At 41.4% G+C, this 25479-nt stretch overlaps 1 long non-coding RNA gene across 1 annotated transcript in view; it reads right to left on the bottom strand.

The window, feature by feature from the left end:
* Nucleotides 1-25067, bottom strand: part of LOC128694088 (uncharacterized) — a 170371-nt gene extending 145304 nt beyond the window's left edge. Inside the window, exon 1 of the long non-coding RNA XR_011393091.1 lies at nucleotides 23404-25067. This is a non-coding gene — a long non-coding RNA (uncharacterized lncRNA). The remainder of the gene's footprint in view (nucleotides 1-23403) is intronic.
* Between the last annotated feature and the right edge of the window lie 412 nt (nucleotides 25068-25479).

Below are 25479 nucleotides of genomic sequence, written 5' to 3'. Positions count from 1 at the left end.
TCATAAATAACGTTTTTCAATTACGAAGCACGTCGCAGGGACTCTCATCCATCATAGTCACATTTCACACTGTGCGGCAGTAAACAACCTTGTTTATGCTCGTATATCATCTGCAGTTTTAAAGCCATCTGTACTTTGAAAAGAATGGTGCATATGTTTTAATAAATATGTCAAAAGTTTTCTGTTGTGATGGCAAGTTGTAGTAGATACTGAGGTGATTTTGTTATTTTTAACTTGGTTAAGCGTAGGATGCAAAAGGCGTGTTGCAGAAAACAGTGAAGAAAAGATACAGAAGGCAGAGTAGTTTCTAAACAGGACAATGTTTCCATACCACGGGCGGGATTTGAACCCGCGGTCAGAGAGTCTCAAAACTCCAGACCGTCGCGTCAGCCACTGGACCAGCTGGACCGCGGGTTCATATCCCGCCCGTGGTATGGTTTGTTTGCAATCGTGTCATTACGATTTCGTGAGTCAGGACAATGTTTCGTTCTGAGTAGATGTATATTATGCCATGAGATCAAGCACTATTCTGAGTCGCCTGTCAGCCAATCTAGATCAAAGTATCCTCAGTTTAACTATCCTTGTTTCACTATATTGATTCTTTCTACGATATTCCCAACCCGAATTTCTTAATGTTTTCAACAACTTTACACTGCTGTTATGTTCTTTGGGTTAGGTCAGGTTAAGTTTGATTAAGTTAGATAAAGTTAGGTTAGGTTAGGTTAGATAAAGTTAGATAAAGTTAGGTTAGGTTAGGCTTGATTAAGTTAGATAAAGTTAGGTTAGGTTAGGTTTGATTAAGTTAGATAAAGTTAGGTTAGATTTGATTAGGTTAGATAAAGTTAGGTTTGGTTAGGTTACATAAAGTTATATGATAGGAATGAAAAGGTAAGATTATGAAACGCCAGATGAAATTAACTTACAATATATCCACCTACAGAAACTATTATTTAACCACATATAAGGAGATTAAAATGTCAAAAATAGGTCAACAAACACTTTCAAATTTTCGAGTATCACTCGAGAGCAAGACAAAAAGAGTTGCTTAATCACTGTTATGTTACACTGAGAACAGTATTTCATATTATATTTAGAAATTTGTACATTATTATTATTATTATTATTATTATTATTATAATCAAGGGGAAGCGCTAAACCCGTAGGATTATACAGCGCCTGGGGGGGGGGGGAATGTGGAAGGCATTCAGGCTTAATTCGGGGAACTGGAGCACAGATCCAATTCCCCAAATCAAGAGCCCCTCACCAACATCAAGGAACCTTCCCTGAAGGGGAGAAATTTGTACAAAATTATACTGAACGTAGACCTTACTGATGTATCCTAGATGAGACTCACATTATAGATTCTGTATTCGAGATCTTAACTTCATAGCCATCAACTCCCATTAACGTAATTGCGCGCGCGCACATACACACACCATAATAGTTTTAAGACGAGGTATTACCTGGACCTGGAGTTTACCTGGAGAGAGTTCCGGAGGTCAACGCCCCCGCGGCCCGGTCTGTGACCAGGCCTCCTGGTGGATCAGAGCCTGATCAACCAGGCTGTTGCTGCACGCAAACCAACGTACGAGCCACAGCCCGGCTGATCAGGAACTGACTTTAGGTGCTTGTCCAGTGCCAGCTTGAAGACTGCCAGGGGTCTGTTGGTAATCCCCCTTATGTGTGCTGGGAGGCAGTTGAACAGTCTCGGGCCCCTGACACTTATTGTATGGTCTCTTAAGGTGCTAGTGACACCCCTGCTTTTCATTGGGGGGATGGTGCATCGTCTGCCAAGTCTTTTGCTTTCGTAGTGAGTGATTTTCGTGTGCAAGTTCGGTACTAGTCCCTTTAGGATTTTCCAGGTGTATATAATCATGTATCTCTCCCTCCTGCGTTCCAGGGAATACAGGTTTAGGAACCTCAAGCGCTCCCAATAATTGAGGTGTTTTATCTCCGTTATGCGCGCCGTGAAAGTTCTCTGTACATTTTCTAGGTCGGCAATTTCACCTGCCTTGAAAGGTGCTGTTAGTGTGCAGCAATATTCCAGCCTAGATAGAACAAGTGACCTGAAGAGTGTCATCATGGGCTTGGCCTCCCTAGTTTTGAAGGTTCTCATTATCCATCCTGTCATTTTTCTAGCAGATGCGATTGATACAATGTTATGGTCCTTGAAGGTGAGATCCTCCGACATGATCACTCCCAGGTCTTTGACGTTGGTGTTTCGCTCTATTTTGTGGCCAGAATTTGTTTTGTACTCTGATGAAGATTTAATTTCCTCATGTTTACCATATCTGAGTAATTGAAATTTCTCATCGTTGAACTTCATATTGTTTTCTGCAGCCCACTGAAAGATTTGGTTGATGTCCGCCTGGAGCTTTGCAGTGTCTGCAATGGAAGACACTGTCATGCAGATTCTGGTGTCATCTGCAAAGGAAGACACGGTGCTGTGGCTGACATCCTTGTCTATGTCGGATATGAGGATGAGGAACAAGATGGGAGCGAGTACTGTGCCTTGTGGAACAGAGCTTTTCACCGTAGCTGCCTCGGACTTTACTCTGTTGACGACTACTCTGTGTTCTGTTAGTGAGGAAATTATAGATCCATCGACCGACTTTTCCTGTTATTCCTTTAGCACGCATTTTGTGCGCTATTACGCCATGGTCACACTTGTCGAAGGCTTTTGCAAAGTCTGTATATATTACATCTGCATTCTTTTTGCCTTCTAGTGCATTTAGGACCTTGTCGTAGTGATCCAATAGTTGAGACAGACAGGAGCGACCTGTTCTAAACCCATGTTGCCCTGGGTTGTGTAACTGATGGGTTTCTAGATGGGTGGTGATCTTGCTTCTTAGGACCCTTTCAAAGATTTTTATGATATGGGATGTTAGTGCTATTGGTCTGTAGTTCTTTGCTGTTGCTTTACTGCCCCCTTTGTGGAGTGGGGCTATGTCTGTTGTTTTTAGTAACTGTGGGACGACCCCCGTGTCCATGCTCCCTCTCCATAGGATGGAAAAGGCTCGTGATGGGGGCTTCTTGCAGTTCTTGATGAACACAGAGTTCCATGAGTCTGGCCCTGGGGCAGAGTGCATGGGCATGTCATTTATTGCCTGTTCGAAGTCATTTGGCGTCAGGATAACATCGGATAGGCTTGTGTTAATCAAATTTTGTGGCTCTCTCATAAAAAATTCATTTTGATCTTCGACTCTCAGTCTGGTTAGCGGCTTGCTAAAAACTGAGTCATATTGGGACTTGAGTAGCTCACTCATTTCCTTGCTGACATCTGTGTAGGACCCATCTTGTTTAAGTAGGGGCCCAATACTGGACGTTGTTCTCGATTTTGATTTGGCATAGGAGAAGAAATACTTTGGGTTTCTTTCGATTTCATTTATGGCTTTTAGTTCTTCCCGCGATTCCTGACTCCTAAAGGATTCTTTTAGCTTAAGTTCGATGCTTGCTATTTCTCTGATCAGTGTCTCCCTACGCATTTCAGATATATTGACCTCTTTTAGCCGCTCTGTTATTCTTTTCCGTCGCCTGTAAAGGGAGCGCCTGTCTCTTTCTATTTTACATCTACTCCTCCTTTTTCTTAGAGGAATAAGCCTTGTGCATACATCGAGTGCCACCGAGTTAATCTGTTCTAGGCATAAGTTGGGGTCTGTGTTGCTTAGTATATCTTCCCAGCTTATATCGGTTAGGACTTGGTTTACTTGGTCCCACTTTATGTTTTTGTTATTGAAGTTGAATTTGGTGAATGCTCCCTCGTGACTAATCTCATTATGTCGGTCTGGGGCTCCGCGCATACATGACTGAACCTCAATTATGTTTTGATCTGAGTATATTGTTTTTGATATGGTGACATTTCTTATCAGATCATCATTGTTAGTGAAGATGAGGTCTAGTGTATTCTCCAGTCTAGTAGGCTCTATTATTTGCAGGTTTAAATTGAATTTTGTGCAGAGATTTAAAAGCTCGCGTGAGTGTGAGTTTTCATCAGAGCTGCCTCCTGGTGTTATTACTGCAACAATATTATTTGCTATATTCCTCCATTTTAGGTGCCTTAAGTTGAAATCCCCCAGGAGCAAGATGTTGGGTGCAGGAGCTGGAAGATTTTCCAGACAGTGGTCAATTTTTAACAGCTGTTCCTGGAATTGCTGGGATGTTGCATCCGGAGGCTTGTAAACTACCACAATGACTAGGTTTTGGTTCTCGACCTTTACTGCTAAAACTTCCACTACATCATTTGAGGCATTTAGCAGTTCTGTGCAAACAAGTGACTCTGCAATGTACAGGCCAACCCCCCCTTTTGCCTGTTCACTCTGTCACATCTGTATAGGTTGTAACCTGGGATCCATATTTCGTTGTCCAAGTGATCCTTTATGAGGGTCTCAGTGAAAGCCGCGAACATTGCCTTTGCCTCTGCAAGCAGTCCACGGATGAAAGGTATTTTGTTGTTTGTTGCTGGCTTTAGACCCTGTATATTTGCCAAGAAGAATGTTATCGGACTGGTGGTATTGTTGGTACTGGGGGGGGGGATTTTTTTTCCGGCATTAGTATCTGTATCTGTTGGTTTGGAGTGGAGGCCATCGACTGTGGTTCCACTCCAGGAATGACTGGATTTGGTGTACGATTTCTGCCATTTCCTGCCAGTTTTTTTTCCTTCCTGGCACTAAAAAATCTCTCCCTCTTGAGTGGCTGTGGCTACCCAGATTTTCCCATGGCCTGGATGTTTTGTATCTTTTTGTCCCCTTTAGATGGTATGCCTGGCAATTTAAGTTATAGCACAGTCTTTCCTGTACTGAAGAGGTACACAGTTCAGGGTGAAAAAGCTTACAGGAAGGGAGTTTGCATTTTCCTGTTGTCATATGGGCATGGCATTTTCTAGGGTGGTCATAGTTGCACGTCCCATCTGTTTTTCCAGATTTCCCATGCCAGCAGATACCGAGTGCATAGTATGTGCACAGGCTTGGTTTCCGTTTGCCTTGGGTTTCTGTGACTGTATTTCCTGTTGGTGCATGTTTCCCTGTCTTACTTCTATCCTCCCTAGCACCAACAATGGAGCTCCCACCAGTTGTTTTTGGTAATATATCCTCACTATTGCTAGTGGGGTCCTCTTGTTTGCTATTTCCTGCGGTATTTCTAGTTTGCAATATTGGTTTTATCTTATCTTTGACTACACTTGTTTCCCTACTATGGCTCCTGTCCCCTATGAGGTCATTTATATGTATTCCTTCCTGCGTATAATTCCCGACTACCTGGACAAAATCTCCAGCTTCACCATTACTGTCTCCCAGGACAGCATCTCCAGCTTCACCATTACTGTCTCCCAGGACAGCACCTCCAGCTTCACCATTACTGTCTCCCAGGACAGCACCTCCAGCTTCACCATTACTGTCTCCCAGGACAGCACTATCAGCCCCACATTTACTGACTACCAGGACATCATCTCCAGCCTTACAGTTTCTGACTACATGGCCAGTATCAAGGGCAGTACCATTCAGCCCAGACTTTTTATGTTCCCATCTGTTGTAGAAAGCTTCCAGGTTTTCTATGAAAGCAGCTTTGATGTTGACCTCTTTTAATACCCTTGTGATTTTAGCCCACAGATTTATCTCATTTGGGCATACCCAAAAACACTTCCCTGTTTTAATACTGCTTGTAGCTAGTTCTTGGATATCTGCACAAGGGGCGTGACACCAATTTCCACAAAAATGACAATTTATGCATGTGGAAGCCCGTTTGTTTGACTGACCACAGACTACACACAGCTTCATAATGATTTGAATGGTTGATTTACTGCAATTCTACTAGCAACCTCTTGAATATTCTATTAATAACCTCCTTAAATGAAGCTCTAGCTATTTGTATTTCTGTTTCTAACTGTTTTTGTATATTGGACAGCTTACCGTTCCTGGTATATATTTAATGTTTGTGTTTATAAGGGCGCCTACAACCCCATCCGTTTACAGTCTGCTTTATTGTCCAACGAAACCGTTTGAAACCGGTCAAGGGTTCGGACCAGTCAAGGGTTCAGACCAGTCCAGGGTTCGGACCAGTCAAGGGTTCGGACCAGTCCAGGGTTCGGACCAGTCAAGGGTTCGGACCAGTCCAGGGTTCGGACCAGTCAAGGGTTCGGACCAGTCCAGGGTTCGGACCAGTCAAGGGTTCGGACCAGTCGATCTGATCTGATCAGTGGGTCACTTATTTAAACCATACTGGTCGGTGATTTGAGCTAACACATGAAGGATCTACTGGAAATTATCTACCCGAGTAATATGTGATTTGATTGATACAAAAGTATAACTTGCGTGTTGAAGAGCCGGTGACTGCTGGCACTCCTACAATGACGAACGGTCGACCTCAACCCTTGTTTATCAATCGCTGTATCTAGCTTTTCTATATATTTTTTTTCCGTCTCCACCACAATAAATGCTATATTATCACTATAGTTGACTGGTACAAATTTTGGAGGAAGGACGCTTTTTCTGTAGTAATAATTGCTTCTCGTTGTGTATATTGCGACCGCTGGTAACTACAGGTTATATGAAATTCACAGTAACGTCTGGTATTTCAAGAAAAAAGAAACTAATGAAAGTCACTCCACTCCACTAAGTACCATTATAATACTGGTTAGTTGCTACTACAACACTGTATTCTGCTATTCACTGGTATCACTAGATTATATGCGAGTACACTAGCAGGCCAGGAAGATTATTAAAAACAGCTGACCTGTGGTAAGTTTCTGGCGACTTCTGGCATCTGCCTCTATAGGCTTATCACTTCATTTACAAATTCACCTGTTTTCAAATGACACTTTAGCCTTTATCATCAATATACTAGGGAGCCACTGTAGTATACACTATACACTACGTATACTCAATGTTATCAGGGAGACTTTCTTTCCTGTGACACGAAAAGATGACACAAATTAAAGTTCTAGCACGTAAGAGCGACCGTGAAAACCCCAGAAAACCCGGAGCACAACGAGGCATGCTGACACTAAACTCTTGTCCAGTGGAGTGGTTCCACTCCAGGAATGACTGGATTTGGTGTACGATTTCTGCCATTTCCCGCCAGTTTTTTTTTCTTCCTGGCACTAAAAAACCTCTCCCTCTTGAGTGGCTGTGGCTACCCAGGTTTTCGCATGGCCTGGATGTTTTGTATCTTTTTGTCCCCTTTAGATGGTGTGCCTGGCAATTTAAGTTATAGCACAGTCTTTCCTGTACTGAAGAGGGACACATTTCAGGGTGAAAAAGCTTACAGGAAGGGGGTTTGCATTTTCTTGTTGTCATATGGGCACGGCATTTTCTAGGGTGGTCATAGTTGCACGTCCCATCTGTTTTTCCAGATTTCCCATGCCTGCAGATACCAAGTGCATAGTATGTGTACAGGCTTGGTTTCCGTTTGCCTTGGGTTTCTGTGACTGTATTCCCTGTTGGTGCATGTTTGCCTTGGGTTTCTGTGACTGTATTCCCTGTTGGTGCATGTTTACCTGTCTTATTCCTATCCTCCCTAGCACCAACAAAGGAGCTCCCACCAGTTGTTTTTGGTAATATATCCTCACTATTGCTAGTGGAGTCCTCTTGTTTGCTATTTCCTGTGGTATTTCTAGTTTGCAATATTGGTTTTATCTTATCTTTGACTACACTTGATTCCCCACTACGGCTCCTGTCTCCCATGAGGTCATTTATATGCATTCCATCAGCAGGGAGAGAGATGACCTAGTAGCAATCTGTGAAGAGGCGGGACCAGGAGCGACGTCTCGACTCCTACAACCGCAAATAGGCGAGTACACAAACACACACATTCAATCCCGCTCACAAAGGAGCTGTGAATTGACCCCTGCAGCCACATATAGGTAAATACACACACACACACACACATACATACATACACCTATACATATGCACGCACGCATATACTACAGGCCTAGTGTCTAATCGACATGTGCCTAGGACAAAATGGTAACTAACACACACTGTGAAGGCTTACTCAGCCCTGTAATAACTTCAGACAGTATTACCAAGGCTGGCTCCTCCTCAGGAAAATTAATGAATAGAAAAAGAAATAATAACAGACAAACATAAACACTTTATTATATAGAAAATATAAAATATAAAACACTTAAATATGAAATATTAATCCTACATTAAAGAAAATGAAAAATGAAAAATATAAATGATAACTGAATTCAACGCTAATATAAAACTTGGGTGTCTGGTGTTGGTGACACTGCTTGTTGAAATCGTAGCCGTTGCCGATGATGGGGGGGGGTCGCAGGTGTTGGTTACAACCCACTGGCTAGTTCTTCACAGTATAGCCTTGAGTATTCTATCCCGATGACAGGAAAGCAGGTTCTTTACCGCTGCAATGATGAGGGGTTATGTCCTGCAATTTCATACAGGTGCACAGGTAATTAAATCCAAAAAGGGGAAGTCTCAGGACGTTAGTCCATCTCCATCAGTTCTACTCGTTGATTGGCAGGTGACCCTCTCTGTCATCCAAGCTGGAAAGATAGACAGGTTACCCACTGCTTAAGAAATCACTCTCCATGATAAGTACAATACCCAAAAGATGTGGTGATTATTACAACAGTCAACCTAGAGCAAGACTGAAAGGACTAAGTTTATTATTGGTCAAAAGTGAAGCTTTCAACCAATAAATCCACTAGAATACAAGGCAGGCATGTACTTACAGTAGTGCTGGGAGCTGTGAGTCTAGTGATTACTGTTTGGACCGCAGCCCCACGCGTCACCTTTCGGGGGGGAGAGGGAAGGAGGGGAAGGGATAGCGGGAGCTAGACTGACCCTACCTTAACAAGCAGCCGGCAGTCAAACTATCACTTTCGGGGTGGGGGAAAAAAGGTGGGAATAGCGGGAGCTTGACTTACCCTACCTTAACAAGTAGCCGGCAATGAAACTATTGTTACTATATACTCCCTCGCTACTCCTATCTATTGAACTTTTCCCTCACAGGTAACTAACAGATGTGTGTGGTTGTAACGAGAGATTACCACAGAGTTAAGGGAGCCTGTGGTAAGCCTCCACATCAGCACATACACTAACACCTACATCACATCCATCCCTCATCTCCCCACACCTTCCCCTTTCTCTATCCATGCCACTACCCCGATCCTTAATCCCCTCCCCAGTAGTTATGTGCATACCATCCCTTACCTAATCTGCTCCTGAAGGTTAAATAACTTGCACAAAGTTTAGAAAACACCATCCAGCATATAGAAAGGGAAAGTATGCTCAGAGTGAGTTCCACAGCAGCAGATGAATTGGAGTGATGAGTTTAGCTGATGAGATAACTCAAGACATCGTAGCTTTTACAGAGACAAAGCCGACAGAAATTATATTAGATGCCACAATCCCAGCAGGACATCAAGTGATAAGAAACAGAGGAGGCATTGGAGTGGCAGTGTTAATAAAAAATCAGTGGCGTTTTGAGGCGAGAGGGATAGAGAGAGACAGGAAGCGATCGACTTCACAGTGGAGTCAGTTAAGATTAGGGAACCCAAAGTAGTAGCTGCAGTGATATGCAACTTGTCACCTAATAAAAGGTGCCGTTGCAAGAATATGAGGACAAGAAAGCGGTAGTTGACATCATAGCAGAGGCAGCTAAGATACACTATTTGGCTAAAACAAAGCTACTTATTGTGGGTGATTTTCACCACAAAATAAAATAGATTGAGACCTGGGCGCCGCATGGGACACCTGAAACTTGGTGGGCCAAGTTGATGGAAGTGATTAGAGAAAAAAATACAGTCTGTAAGTATTATGTATGGTGCCTGAAGTACAGCAGCTTGTCGTTGGTTCCTGACTTCGAATCGCCTGTCCTTGGTCTTCGCCTCTTCACTGTGTTGAACTCTGAATACTATACTAAGCCATGTGAATAAAAGTGAGAACCCGGCAGAGTCAACGAACTCTTGGCTGAGTCATAATGTTTTTCTCTCCTGTATCTGTTCTGGCCCCATTCTATATTCATCAATCAACCCTCACCCTATACATTATTCCAATACACGACATGTTTCCACAACGACCTTCTGTGCCTGCTAGGAAAAAAATTTGAAGAATCTCTTTGTACCTTGAGCAGTATCTCGTTCCATCACTCCACCGATATTGTTGTTATATATTCATCGTAAAGGGAATCTCGCAATGGCGCTCGTATCAAGTTTTCCCAGTTCGGTAGTTTCAAAGGGGCAGCGAGGGAAGATGACAATGTCAAATGTTTAGCAATTAGCAAAGTCTCAATAGTTCTAGCAGGGCTGTCAACACTGCAATCTTCAGGAACTATCAGAGTCCTGTTGATCTTCCCTGGAGAATAACAACCACTAACTACTACTAACCAGAAGTGACACGCCCATCTGTGTGACATCATCTGTTAGGAGTGACACCATACTATTATTGTAATCAAAACTAAGCGTTAAACCCACAAGGGTCATACAGCACTGCAGTGACATCATAAACTGCATGTTTTACGTTTCAAATATAATAACAATTTACTCAATTTTTATTTCAAATGCAGTTTACAGAACAAGCTTCCTTTCAATTTTTGATCATTTATGTGTTAATTTATCTGTTACTACACTCTTTGCTGGCAGTGACACAAGTGCGTAACGCTTCCAGCCAAGAGTAACACCAACTGTGTGACATTATCATGTGTGACACTAATAAATACCTGCACTGCCAACCGTGTGGCGTTACCATCTGGGTGTGACAATAAAACTACGAGGGGACACTATCAACTGGAAGTGATACTACCACTTAGTGACACCTCCCAGTGCGAGTGACACCATGAACCAGAAGTGACAATACCAACTGCGAGAGAACACAAACTGGGAGTGACAGAGAGTGAATCCACCAACTGCAAGGAACACCACCAGCTGGGAGCGACACCTTCAACTGTGAGGGGTACACCACCAACAGGGATTGACATAGTCACCAGCAGTGGGAGTGACACTATCAACTGCGAGTGACACTAACAACTGGGAGTAAGTGACACGGACAACTGGGAGAGATACTTAAACTCTGAACTTCACTTTATCAGGAAACCTGCTAAACGCAATCAGAGTAATGTGTACCATAATTTTTATTACATATCCCTAAGGAAGGTAACTCCCAAAATAAGCCGCGCAATTCAGTCTTTTAAGAAAATCTGCTCAACGGTGAAGCCTGTTGCGTTGTTCAATCAAGAAGGAACAAATCCCTAGCAGCTTCAATCATGAGGGTCGTAATGATTTCCCCTGAGAGAATACTCTCATCTGACTCAGCCCTCGACCCCCTCAGAGAAATGTAAATGAAAGCTCATGTGAAACCCTATAAATTAAAGCCTAACTTAGCAATAAAACAGAAGAGGGGAATGCCGCAGCAAAGCAATTACATTATTTCCCAGCGGGGACCAACCTGCTCAAAGAGCTGCTCCAACAAACCGCCAAAAACAATGATCTCTGAGGCAGTAAAACAAAAATGAAACCATGAAACGTCCAATAGTCAGTAAAATTAAAAGTAGCCGTGTTTTGCCTGCCTGGGGTCAGCAGGGAGTTGCATAGCTGTTTCCACAATTCTTCGAACAACTCCTTGTGTAAACTCAAAGCATTTAACTTTTAACTGGACGGCGATATCTAGGCGGACATCAGACTTCACATCTTCGGTTTCTCCCTCTCTCCGTCTGGAGGAAAAAGTCAGCTATGATGTAGTTAAGAGTTTGTTCTCATGTGAAACTGAGCTTGTGAGGGATCTAGTCAGGGTTTCAGGAAGCAACACTTAGTGCACTAATATGCAGCGCTGATCCTACTGACCAACATGATTACCGAGAGCATACCCTCGCTGTTATTGTTTTTAAGCTTATCACTAAATAAATTACGTGGTTTTCATCTCAATCTTGGCAACGGTAACCTCTGGAACTGCCACAGGACACAAGTATAATTAATCAAAAGGTCTGGAAAGAATTTTGGCTTCCCCTTTAAATACCAATTCTTCTTCAGCAACATACGCAAAAAAAAAAATCGTAAATACAGTGTGAGAAAGCTCATTATCGACCCATTATGGACAGTGTTCTACTTATGAGAAAGGAATGGTAACATCGCTATCGTTTGACTCCATATCCCTTTCGAGGGGTGAGGGAAATCCAACGATGAATCACATAGATTATAGCTCAGTGTTTGTGCGAGTCTGTAATACCATGTGAGGATCGATCTATACACGTGGAAGCCGTGCACTCATGTATCCTATGAATGGGACTAGCGCAATCACCCCTCTTTAATTTGGCCACACTCCCACCCCGTTCAGCTCGCTAACCAGGGGACACTAGTAGATCAGTGTGAAACCATAAAGTTCACAACCGAAAGGTCTCGTTTCTGAATTTTAGGCATGCAAGATATTTCCTCTCATGAGACCTTTGTTGCTTGGAAGGCCGCCAAAGTGAGCCTTATTCGACTTCCAGAATAGCATCAGAATTATGAATGCAATTGTTTGTTTCAGAAAGAAAAAGTAACAACTTACAGGTGCGGAATTTATATTCATAGCTAGCTAACAAAGTAGTGTCCTGAAAATTTGTGAAGAGATATTTGATGAACCCATCAATCTAAGAGTAGGCAAAAATATTACAAAAAAAAAAAACTGTCTTTGCTTGTGTAAACAGGTGTACCATCATCATAACTGGTATGGAAAAAGAAAGTACAATACTTGAGCAATATGGGTTAATCATTGTTCCCATTCGATTTAACTGAAAGAAAGCTGTTTTAGAAAACTGGATTAGCGAAACATCTAAAAGTAATCTGCCCTTCTTTGATAAATAGGCTCATATAGGATTTCTTGATCCAAGGGTGATACACTGATTGCATCAACTACCTCTCCACTTCGTCTTTTACCAGTGATTGTCTCTGTAATGTCTGATGAAGCCTGCAGTGCACGAGATACGTCTCGCCTGTACACATCCCTAGTGTTCCCATGTGCATTACTCGTCAACTTGCTAGCATCACAGCTATTGGTTAAAGCTGGGGTGGGGCTCCAATCGACCCTGTAATGGCTGCTTTCTCGGCCCTTCCTGACAGTGCCTGCTGCTGTGCAGTCCCATCAGCCGTCCTCGCACTGCCAGCTGCTCACCGCTGGCATGCCCTTCAAGACACTCCCATTCCTGGGAGCCAAGGCCGGGTCACCATCTGGAGAAGACCCGGGCCGGTAATACCGGCGAACCTCATACAATACAATAATGTTAGGATTGTATACTGTTTGTAACATAATAACTGTGACACTGCAACACCATGGATTCTTGGTACCAGGGATATGTTCCTCTACTCTATTGATAATACCTGTTTAACATGACCTACTTCCACTAGTGGACGCAGCTCTCTGGTGACCTCGTCTCCAAGCTGATACTCCTCACTTTCCAGTATATAAGCAACTGGCCACTTGCTTCTGCATCAGGCTTAGAGATTTATTATCTTGCTCCGAAGGCGAACTAATTACGTCAATTATCTCTCCATTTCATCTACTTCAACTTTCACCAGTGTTGATGTCTTTTTAATCAACTGATGCAGCCTGCAGCGCTGGCAAAACACACAAGAATTTAAAACATCACAATCTAGTCAACAATACACTACACAGCACATATAATCATCACAGGTTGAGAAAAGATAACAGTGTATGCTTTATTACAATGAGGATGTGTTCAAGGATTCCAAATAGGTCTCGTAGCAATTATCCCGTATGGATCACACGGCACCAAAGGACTAAGAGGAAGTCTGGTTGAAGGGATGACAGAGATCCTGATTTTTTTCTACTGACAATACTACATGCCACATCCTTACCTACACGACGCTGTGGTTATTGCTATTCTTTCCACTGTTTCTAAATGTCCAACCTTAAAATGGGTTAATTTCTTGCTGGCAATGAGCACTTGCTCCAAGGACATAGAAATGCCTTTCCCCTTCCTCGGATTAAACTTAATTACCTTTAATTTTTCCAGCTAAACACTTAAACTGAATTATAAACTAAAAAGTACAGTTAGGCTTCTGAGAATTTCTCTTCGGAGTTTGCTTGAAGCAGCATTTGGTAGATCCTCTACGGTACCCTGTAGATCCTCTGCGGTACTCTATTATTCTGTACTTCTCCACAGATACTCTAAAGCACTGCATAGATACGCTACAGCGCTGTACAGATACTCAACAGCACTGTATAGATACTCTACAACACTGTATAGATACTGCAGCTCTTCATAGATACACTTGCACTTCATAGATACTCTGCAGCACTCTGTAAATACTCTGCAGATATTCAACAGAGTCACTGCAGCACTCCATAGATATTCTGCACTACAGAAAAATTATAAAACACTCCGTAGATACTCGGCATTACTTCGTATAGACTCTGCAGGATTCCGAAGATATTTTGCAGCATTCCGAAGATACTCTGCAATATTCCGAAGTTAATCTGCAGCATTCCGAAGATACTCTGCAGCATTCCGAATATACTCTGCAATACTCAGATTGTCTGCTGGTACCCAATGCGTCACGGACTGTATTATCATGCGTTGTGTTCTACAACACGTCTTTCTCCATTGGGGCTTTGATTGTGTATTTTCTGGCGGCTACAAATTTGACACGGGCGCTGGATTTGGAGGTGTCATTCATGATTTCAGCAGCTGCTGGAGCTCCCTGCGCCTCCACCTTTCTACAATTTAGTTCGCTGCGAGTTCGTTTAAATTGCGTTTGAGCTTCACTCTAAAAGGCGTGAATGTTTACAACCACGCAAACATTTATCAGTTCCTTTCACAAGAACATCAGACCGTTACTCTAAATAATTCGACTATCAAGTTAGAGGAAACAATTAAGCTGGATTACTCACCCTGGTAATGGATCAGTTATAAGGTGTTATCATGGACATGTTGGTAAGTGTGCAGCTACATGTGGAAGACGTGCTCACCATTTGTGTTCGTCTCTGGGAGGCTGGCAGATTCTAGTTGAACGAACTGGCTCTTTTTAACAGGGTGTCATATTCACGTACACGTGAGAATCCTCTATATCTTTGATCTTTCAAGACGAATGTGGCTCTATGAATCAGTGTCCTTCTATGAACCATTGTTGTTCTATGAGTCAGTGTGGTTCCACTAACCAGTGATGGTTCCACTGCTCTGGTCATGTCCATACGTGATGTTGGTTGTTCGTGAATAGGCAGTTTGGCCATCTCCGACTGAAATTGGTTCCATTAACCAGTGTAGGGTAATGAACCAGAAGTGGTACCACAAGACTGTTCAACGAACCATTGAACAATGAATATCTTTGAGAGTGTGTCCTATTTGTGTAAATTAGATGATCCTTCAGTATTAACTGTTAGACATATCTTTATATAATTTACTGTCATACATTATATGGCACATGTGTTCTGAGAGTTCCATTTCTCTGTGTGGGCTGGGGGCCACTTCACCCTCTCCTTGATGAGCACTTAAGCATAGGAGGGGGATCATGCCCACCCCTTATGATGTGGCCACGAGGCCACGGTGCCCCGTGGCCTGGTAGCAAAAGCTCTCGATTCACAACGCGAGGGTGCTGGTTCGATTCCCGGCGAAGGGGTGGAAACATTGGACGTGTTTCATTACACCGGTTGTCTATGCTCACCCATCAGTAAAATGGGTACCTGGGTGTTAGTCGACTGGTGTGGGTCGCATAATGGAACAAAACCGACCTAATTTGCCCGAAATGCTCTGCATAACAAGCGGGTTTCTATATAGTAGTATGTCATTGATGTCAGCTAGGCCTATAAACCTTGTACATGTACTTGTTGAAATAAAGATATTATTATTATTAGTAGTAGTACCCATGGTAATAGCCATGCAGTCCTCCTTGCCTATGGGGTGCCAACTAGCACCCATACCCTGACGAAAGGCGCGGGTGTCTCAGGGCTGCGTGGGTATCCACAGTCAATATATATATATATATATATATATATATATATATATATATATATATATATATATATATATATATGCGATCCAGAGAGGAAATGCCTGCAGCATTCTGGGCACGCGGCCCACCGCAGGGGAGCTGGACGAAGTATTCGAGATGTAGCTCTGAGTTACCTATGTTGTTTTACTTTCTGTTGTATTTTTGTGAATGTTTGGCCAATGTATTTTGTCTTTAAATATATATATATATATATATATATATATATATATATATATATATATATATATATATATATATATATATATATATATATATATATATATATATATATATATATATATATATATATATAAATATATATATATATAAATATATATATAAATATTATATATATATATATATATATATATATATATATATATATATATATATATATATATATATATATATATATATCGCTGATCGCTGATTGCCTGTCAATCTGAGTACCTATATACAATTCGGCTTGGGTCACACACACACTTAAATCTGTCAGTATTATGCATTAAACATGTGTCACCTAAATAAAAGCCAGAACCCATTGTTGTTTCACTGAGATACTCATCAGCACATTGGTGAATGGCATTTATAGTAACATGACATTTGTCACAAATGATTACAGTTATGAGTAAAGGAGCTAATCAACTATCTCGCTGTAGCTGGTGTGTTAAGTGGTTGCCACGAAAGTGTCAGTGAATCTCATTGGTCGTATGAGTTAAGACAGCAAGTGAATACAACTTATCAAGTCAGCAAACCGAATTAATCAGTCGTTCAGCTGCATTTATATCAGTTAAGTGGTTGAAGTTGCCAGTGGCACCCAGTCAGTTCCATGTGACTGTCTTATTTCTAATGATAATACATAGATTGGTCAGTGAATAGAGCTGTGAGATAATCAGAATGGTTTAAGTAATGTCTCCTACTGTTCCATCTTTTGTAACATATTTTCACGAATGCCTGCAAAATAAAATTGAACCATGCATCAACCTCCTCCTTCAATTGGCTCCTCAGCTTCTATTATGTTTATATAATGTCTTTAACCACCCTAAGTATCCTCCTGAGCCAAGTAGGCTTTTGTGAGGAAAAAGGGTAGGCTGTAATATGCATCACCAGTTACCTTTGATATACCTTTGAAGAATTTCGAGAGTATATCTACTCTCTGAGCCCGGCCATTTGCCAGGCTCGTCTGGTGCTCGCCTGTTCAACCAGGCTGTTGCTGCTGGAGGCCCGCTGCCCCACATATCCATCACAGCCTGGTTGATCTGGCACCTGGTGAAGATACTTGTCTAGTTGATATGTGTGTGTGTGTGTGTGTGTGTGTGTGTGTGTGTGTGTGTGTGTGTGTGTGTGTGTGTGTGTGCGTGCGTGCGTGCGTGCGTGCGTGCGTGCGTGCGTGCGTGCGTGTGTGTGCGCGCGCGCGCGCGCGTGTGTGTGTGTGTGTGTGGAATACGTGCATAATTTATTAGTTGCAATTACAGCGGCGGTACAGTACCAATTATTTAAAAAAAATAAAGAATATAACTAATAATAAAAGAGAATCCATGTGTTTAGAAATGGAAACCAGAAAATAAAAGAGGATCCACATGTTTAAAAATGGAAGCCAGAAAATAAAGAGGATCCACATGTTTAAAAATGGAAGCCAGAAAATAGAGAGGATCCACATGTTTAGCAATGGAAGCCAGAAAATAAAGAGGATCCACATGTTTATAAATGGAAACCAGAAAATAAAAGAGGATCCACATGTTTATAAATGGAAACTAGAAAACATTTCGTCAGAGGACGGGAGACGTGAGCCACCTTACATATTGGGGCCTATCCTCCGCCACCATAAATGTCTGGGCGGGAGCTTCATTCCCACTCTATCACTTTCCCTTTCCTCGAAACTCGCTGAAAAATATATCTGGATCTGTCAAAGATCGTCACCGTCTGTCCTCCGTGATGCCCCTGGATGACGCTAGTCTTCCCTGCATTCTTTACATTCTTCATTATGCCATGTTGTATGTTAGCGGTATCTACATGCTTTAGCGATGACTGTTGTCTACACGACAGTGATGTTTTTAGTGGCATTTTTACATGTGCTTGTGATGTATATACGTTCTAATACATGCACAAATAACCCGCACATAGGTGAAAGAAACTTAGGATGTTTGTGTCCGACATGTACTATTAACTAGCCACACACTGTGACAAAATTAATCCCAAGAAAAATGATTTTAGTGCTTCACGGTAAATATGATACAGCACGTCAACTGCAGTTCTTCTTTTTTCATATGTTAATTATGCTACCCACTTCCGCACATATGGAGTGTCGCATTCAGTCTCCGTTCTGCCTTTTACTCCTTTCGTCGAGGATGCCGAGGAATTAAAGCTACCCTCATGGGCTGAAACCTGTCAGTCTAATGTTTCCCAGTCATTGTGTGGGATTTGCATTCCCTGTGAATATAAAAGTATGATGCACACTCAGTCGCCCAAACCTTTGAGATCTGTCACTTCCACCTCAGCGGAGGATGCTGAGGATCAAACTTGTTCCCTACACCCATTCCATTATCATATTGCTGCATGATTCATTTGTGTTAGGCGCTGCCTCACGTATATTATGATATAGGTTCTTCCTATTTATCATTTCATTCAGCAGTTTCATTCATTTATTACGTATCTAATATTCCTTCGGTACCCACCTTCCCTCCTCACCTTCTTCCAGGTACTAGTTTGATCTCTGGTTTGCCGCCTCTCTCTGTTTTTCTCTCAGTCAAATGAGTAACCATTTTGTCCTGAATACTGTGATGCTGCAAATGCTGAGATCACTGTTTCCTCTCTGATTTTCCGCGAGGCCCCAGCAACTTATCAAAATCATAGGCAATCTCTCGGGAGCTACCACGTCTCGAAATGAAATCGTCTCGTTATGTTGGCGGCTGGTGAGATAATACCCATCTTATTCATCGTTTTAGTCGAACTTCCAACTCCTGAATCTGTAACTCCGCAGGTTACTATACCCATATCTCTAGTTTCATTTTATACTAATCCAACGTCTTTAGTGACCTGTTTACTTTCCTTCTGAATTCTGACTATTCAAATTGGTTTTAGTGTACTTTTTCCTCTCAGTTTTCTTTCTACAATTTGTTTGGATTTCGCAACATAACATCAAATAATACCGAAGAAACGTGGAAGAGTTACAAATGTTTTTTTTGTGTGTGTGTGTGTGTGTCTTACAATAAAATAAATTTCGTCACTTTTCTTCCTCTCTCTGGCTTTGATTTTTAACACTCAGTTGATTACTTCCTTTACTATTCGTAGCCTACAATGATTATGCTCGTCCATCTGTGCAGATGTTCTTACTATGGATCGGCTGTGGCTTATCTTAAGCGCACACTATTTAAGCTTTATGCGATTCTTCTCGACTTTTGTCATTAAATGAGCCGACAACTTTAATAACCTAGGAGTTTCGCATATGAGAACTTTCTTTGCTTAACTATCTGGAGTTTTTCTGCCTACTTTACATGTTTTAAATCTCAAGAGTGTTGACTTGTCATCCTTCATAGTCTATTATGTTCACCTTCCTAATTGTTATTATCTCTTTCCCTTTCTCTTTCGTTCCTTTTTTTCCAATGATGAACTTATCCATCACTTTTTTTAAATTGCTCTCCGTTGTTGCTGTACATTTTTCATACAGAAAAAAAAAACATTATTCGTGAAGGGTAACTTTAATCCCCTGGAAAAAAGTTTCCCTTCATGACTCTCCAGGAACCCATTTGAAAATCATAATGGACAATAAAGAAAAATTTCGAAACAGTACTTACTTTAACATCTCAGTCTTAATACCATCTGTCCTATCCTCCCTTAATTGTCACCGCCATTGGTTCATTAACTTTAACTTTTCTCGTACTCACTGATGGCATTCTCCTTGTACTTCAACTACCTCTGACTCTCACTATAGGTACCACGAAATAATGATCTGATATATCTGTTGTAAATATATAGCAGCAACTGTTATCTACAAAATACAAAGCCTAACATAATTTTGTAATTATTCTCTGTATCATATTTCGTTTACTTATGTATTCTCATTTTCATATAATAGGTATTATTTATTACCAAAACTCTTTCTATACATAATTTAATTCGAGGTCCCCATTATCCCTACTAACAAGAAGCATAAGTCTAGACCTATCAGAAACTAGTAGATCAATCCTGCTTCAAATAACCAGACAGCCAGCCAGATTCAGTAACGGGAGCCTAACCTTCAGTCCAAGTACCAGGAACCAGATTTCCCATCCCGCTACTAGGCCCCAGGCATCAAGTCCCACTACCAGAAATCAGAAGATCAGTTCACCATCAAGAACCAAACGACTACCATCACTACCAGGAACCAGAACTCGAGCCCAACTTCTAGAGACAGGATACTACCACTGCTACTAGAATTCACACGTCCAGTCCAACTGCTTGTTTTATGCAATTTAATATTTGGAAGACATATTTGATTTGTAAATATGAATATGTAAATATGTTGATTTAGTGTTGAATTATACATATCCGTTAGAGTTATGAGAGCAAAGGGTGAGCGAGTAGGTTGTTTATTTTAGAAATATGATTCAGTATTGTAACAAAATTAGTGTGTCTACACATTTATGTGGTAGAATTAGCAGATAATTAGTTTCTTACTTGCCAGAAAAATGAAGACGGAATAATGGATAAATTTACAATATTGACGGCATTAATTTTTGAGAGAGGAATGCTTCAAGCGCATTTTGATGATTTTAACAAAGTCTGACATGTTGATAAATTAGACACAAGTGCAACTCTTGGGTATCTTTATTGAGGAAACGTTTCGCCACACAGTGGCTTCATCAGTCCATACAAAGGAGAATCTTGAAGAACAGGAGGAGAATGAGGTAATCAGTCCCTCAACCTTGAGTCGATGTGGTCAGTCCATCAATCTTGAGTAGAATACGGCATACGTGCGGAGGAGCTTATAAACCGTTGGCAGGAGAGGTGCAGCAGTCATAGGTGGTGTCACATTTGTTCAATGTGGAAGTAGGTCGTGCCCAAGAATTAGGCAAGTGAAGAATTCCCAAGTATTAAGATCCCAAGAAGTTGCAGTGTCTGACAGGTTTGTAGATGAATGGTTCAGAGAACCGACATGTTGATAAATTAGACACAAGTGCAACTCTTGGGTATCTTTATTGAGGAAACGTTTCGCCACACAGTGGCTTCATCAGTCCATACAAAGGAGAATCTTGAAGAACAGGAGGAGAATGAGGTAATCAGTCCCTCAACCTTGATGTCGGTTCTCTGAACCATTCATCTACAAACCTGTCAGACACTGCAACTTCTTGGGATCTTAATACTTGGGAATTCTTCACTTGCCTAATTCTTGGGCACGACCTACTTCCACATTGAACAAATGTGACACCACCTATGACTGCTGCACCTTTCCTGCCAACGGTTTATAAGCTCCTTCTCCGCACGTATGCCGTATTCTACTCAAGATTGATGGACTGACCACATCGACTCAAGGTTGAGGGACTGATTACCTCATTCTCCTCCTGTTCTTCAAGATTCTCCTTTGTATGGACTGATGAAGCCACTGTGTGGCGAAACATTTCCTCAATAAAGATACCCAAGAGTTGCACTTGTGTCTAATTTATCAACATGTCGGTTCTCTGAACCATTCATCTACAAAGTCTGACATGCTGGCAGGGGTCTTTTGAAAATTTGGGAATTCTTTATACTTGTTGTAAAGAATATATTATTATGGTTAACTATTGTTTATGTAGGTACAGAATTGTGTTATTGATCACAAACTTTTACCAGGAACCAGAAGTCGAGGCCAACCACCAGGAACCACACATTCAACTTTACTACCAGGAACCAAACACTCAATCCCACTACCAGGAACCAAACACTCAATCCCACTACCAGGAACCAAACACTCAGTCCCACTACCGGGAACCAAACATTCAACCCCACAACCAGGAACCAAACATTCAATCCCCCTATCAGGAACCAAACATTCAATCCCCCTACCAGGAACCAAACATTCAATCACCCTACCAGGAACCAAACATTCAATCCCCCTACCAAGAATCAAACATTTAATCCCCCCACCAGGAACCAAACATTCAATTCCCCAACCAGGAACCAAACATTCAATCCCCCTACCAGGAACCAAACATTTAATCCCCCTACCAGGAACTAAACATTCAATCCCACTACCAGAAACCAACCATCATTCAAGGACTCAACTATAAATCAGTTATCACCCAGCAGTGGTGTTCACTGAATCAAACCAAAATAGTAAAATATTAGAAGCCTTTAACTTAGCATGACTACAATCACTACTATTTATTTATAGAAACTGAAAAAATCAGAAGTTTCTTTTTCTCAGCGTATTGGCTTCCGTTTCATTACTGTAAAGAATGCAGAGAATATATTTGGTTAGTGGACACCTGTCCCACTGACCGGACATATGTCGCATCTGTATTTCACCCACTAGGAGCTTATCAAGCCAATTGGTTTGACATAGCTCACGGTGAGTGATACAGTGCTGCAATGAGTGCCTTGTTATTTGCACTTGTGTCCAATTACCTAACATACTATGTTCTATTACGTTTCGGTAAACGAGTATGTTCTTCAACAGTGAATGGCTTTGTTTGTGCTATGGGAGAAGAGATTCTTTATTGCTGTTGGCGAAAGGAGGATCTAACCTCCAAACCCCGTTGCGATAAAAGACCCACATGGTCTTTATTTGAATACAACAATAATAATAAATTATGACATACACAACTTAAAGGTGAAGCTGTCCATCCAGCATTAAACACTTAAAAAAAATACTTTCGAAGCCCCCCAGAAAACACTTTATGAAAACAGCAAATTTGCGCCATTCAGAATTTATTGAAATCAGCATTGAAACCGCACGATGAAAGACGCACGTTAACTTTTTTATTCATAGCTTTGATATACAAAATTTGTCGCAGTGTGAGTGGATCAATACAAACACAACACGGTTCAACTTAATGTATCCAAGATAGGATCGCTTCAAGCATTATTTTATTTCTTAACCTTTATAGAAATTTTTAGTGCCAGGAAATAGGAGGTTGGTAAGTTTGATGATTGGACAGGAAGGGTGCATGAAATGCCCTGACTAAAGTGCCTTTTATCACTATCAAGGAACCCATTAGAATATATATACAGTGGTACCTCGGTATACGTCCTTAATCCGTTCCAGGACCTTGGACTTGTACCAAACGAATTTTCCCATAAGAAATATAAGGAAAACGATTAATCCGTTCCCATGAAAAAAAAATCCTATTGTTATTGGCATATTGTACATTGATGGGGTTGTATAAAATCATTTAAACACTGCTTAATACTAAAATATGTTATTTAAACACTGCTTAATACTAAAATACATACGAAAATACAAAAGAATTAGATGAAATAAATGCAAATTTAACCTCACTTACTTTGCTGAAGAGTCAGGGAGGAGGCAATGTAACTGTTTGGAAGGAGAGTCCCCTTCTCTTTTCTGTCTCTTCCCTATTTGGACCTGGTTGAAGCTCATCAGGTTTGACTTTTACTAAAAATCTGTCTAAAGAGCTTTGCGTCTGCCTTCTCCTCAGGATGTTTCGGAAATGTGACATTGTCTGGTCATTCCAGATAGTTCTATTACGGCAAAGATTTCCTTGATTAATGAAGTAAGGGCTTCCTCTATCTCCTCTTCCGAGCCTGAAGAGATTGCATCCATCTTAGTCTTGTGCTCCTTCTCAAGCTCCTGCAGCTCCTAAGTGGTCAGCTTTTTCCTGTGCCCCTCCACTAACTCCTCCACGTCACCATCACTCACATCCAGACCCATGGACCTGCCCAAAGAAACAATATCCTCCACTACAGACACAGCCTCAAAGTCCCTTTCAGCCACTGCTTCTGGCCACAAATTCCTCCAAGCAGAGTTCATTGTTCTGTATGAAACTTTCTGCCAGGCTTTGTCAAGGAGAGTTATGCAATGGGTGATAGTAAAGTGATCTTTCCAAAATTCTCTCAGGGTTAACTCTGTGTCAGAGGTCACTTTAAAGCACCTCTGGAATAATGCTTTAGTATTGAGTTTCTTGAAATTACTGATGACCTACTGATCCATGGGCTGAATGAGAGGAGTCATGTTAGGGGGGAGAAACTTGACAATGATGAAGTCAAACTCCGGCAGCACATAGTCCTGCAAGTTGGAGGGTGAGCTGGAACATTGTTCATTATGAGGAGGTCCTTCAAAGGCAGGTTTTTCTCCTCTAAATAACTTTTTACATTTGGCCCAAACACAACATTAAACCATTCGCTGAAATATTCTCTGGTTACCCAAGCCATGCCGTTTGACCACATCACAGGTAACCGAGTTTTCTGCACAGAACAAGAGAGTTAACCTATCTTTCACTGGCTTGTGCCCTGGTAATGCCTTCTCCTTTTGTGTAATATAAGTCCTGTTAGACATTTTCTTCCAAAACAGGCCTGTTTCGTCACGATTAAAAACTTGATGGGAACAAAACCCTCAGCCTCCACAAATTCCCCAAACTCTGTAACAAAATCATTGGCGGCATCTTTATCAGCACTGGCTCCCTCCCCATGCCTCACAACACTGTGAATGCCAGTCCTTCTCTTAAAGTTATCAAACCAGCCATGGCTGGCTTTAAACACTTCACTTTCTTGACTCGTTCCTGCCTTATTTTTCAAAAGATCGTAATGCATCAGTTTTGTCTTCTCGCAAATCATTTCCTCCGATACGTTATCACCGGCACACTGTTTGTCTGTTATCCAGATCAAAAGCAATTTTTCAACATGCTCTAATGTTCCTGATCTTTGTTTGGTAATCGATTTCACCCCATTGGCAATTTTATCTAATTTAGTAACAATGGTAGATTAAATTGTTCTGGGCATATGGTAAGCAGCAGCAAAGTCCCGGATACACGCGCCATCTTTATACTTTTCAACAATCTCTTTTTTCACCTCCATGGTGATCCTAATAATTTTTTTCGTTGTTTGGTTCTTCTCAGTACCTTTCTTAGAACTCGTGGTTAATGAATTTCCTAAAAAAATTATACGGAAAAACACAAAAATCAGGTGAAAATTCAGAGCTACAGCGCGCGCTGTTCACTTAGTGGTAGCAACGGGCGTACTGACGCTAGCGGGCAACCAAATGACTGTCAATATAAAATTCCTAATAATTAGTCTGCCCGAAATGCCTAGGCATGCTTGTGGCCTTCTTTGTAATTAATATTTTATAACATGTAAACCACACATTGTAAGCTTTGCAGGGAAATAAAGATTTTGATTTTGTTTTGTTTTTGCGAGTCGTATTCCAAAGGTCGTATACCAAATAAAAATTTTCGCATCCAAACAGGATGTATACCAAGTTGGACTTATTCCAAAGCGGACGTATACTGAGGTACCTCTGTACCTCTATAATACTAATGAACAATAAATAATATATGTGATATACTGAATTATTGTGTGTGTGTGTGTGTGTGTGTGTGTGTGTGTGTGTGTGTGTGTGTGTG

Source organism: Cherax quadricarinatus, chromosome 43 (genome assembly GCF_038502225.1).
Source record: "Cherax quadricarinatus isolate ZL_2023a chromosome 43, ASM3850222v1, whole genome shotgun sequence".
Lineage (NCBI taxonomy): Eukaryota > Metazoa > Arthropoda > Malacostraca > Decapoda > Parastacidae > Cherax > Cherax quadricarinatus.
The sequence above is the reverse complement of the archived record's forward strand: the minus strand, read 5'-3'. Positions and strand labels throughout refer to the sequence as shown.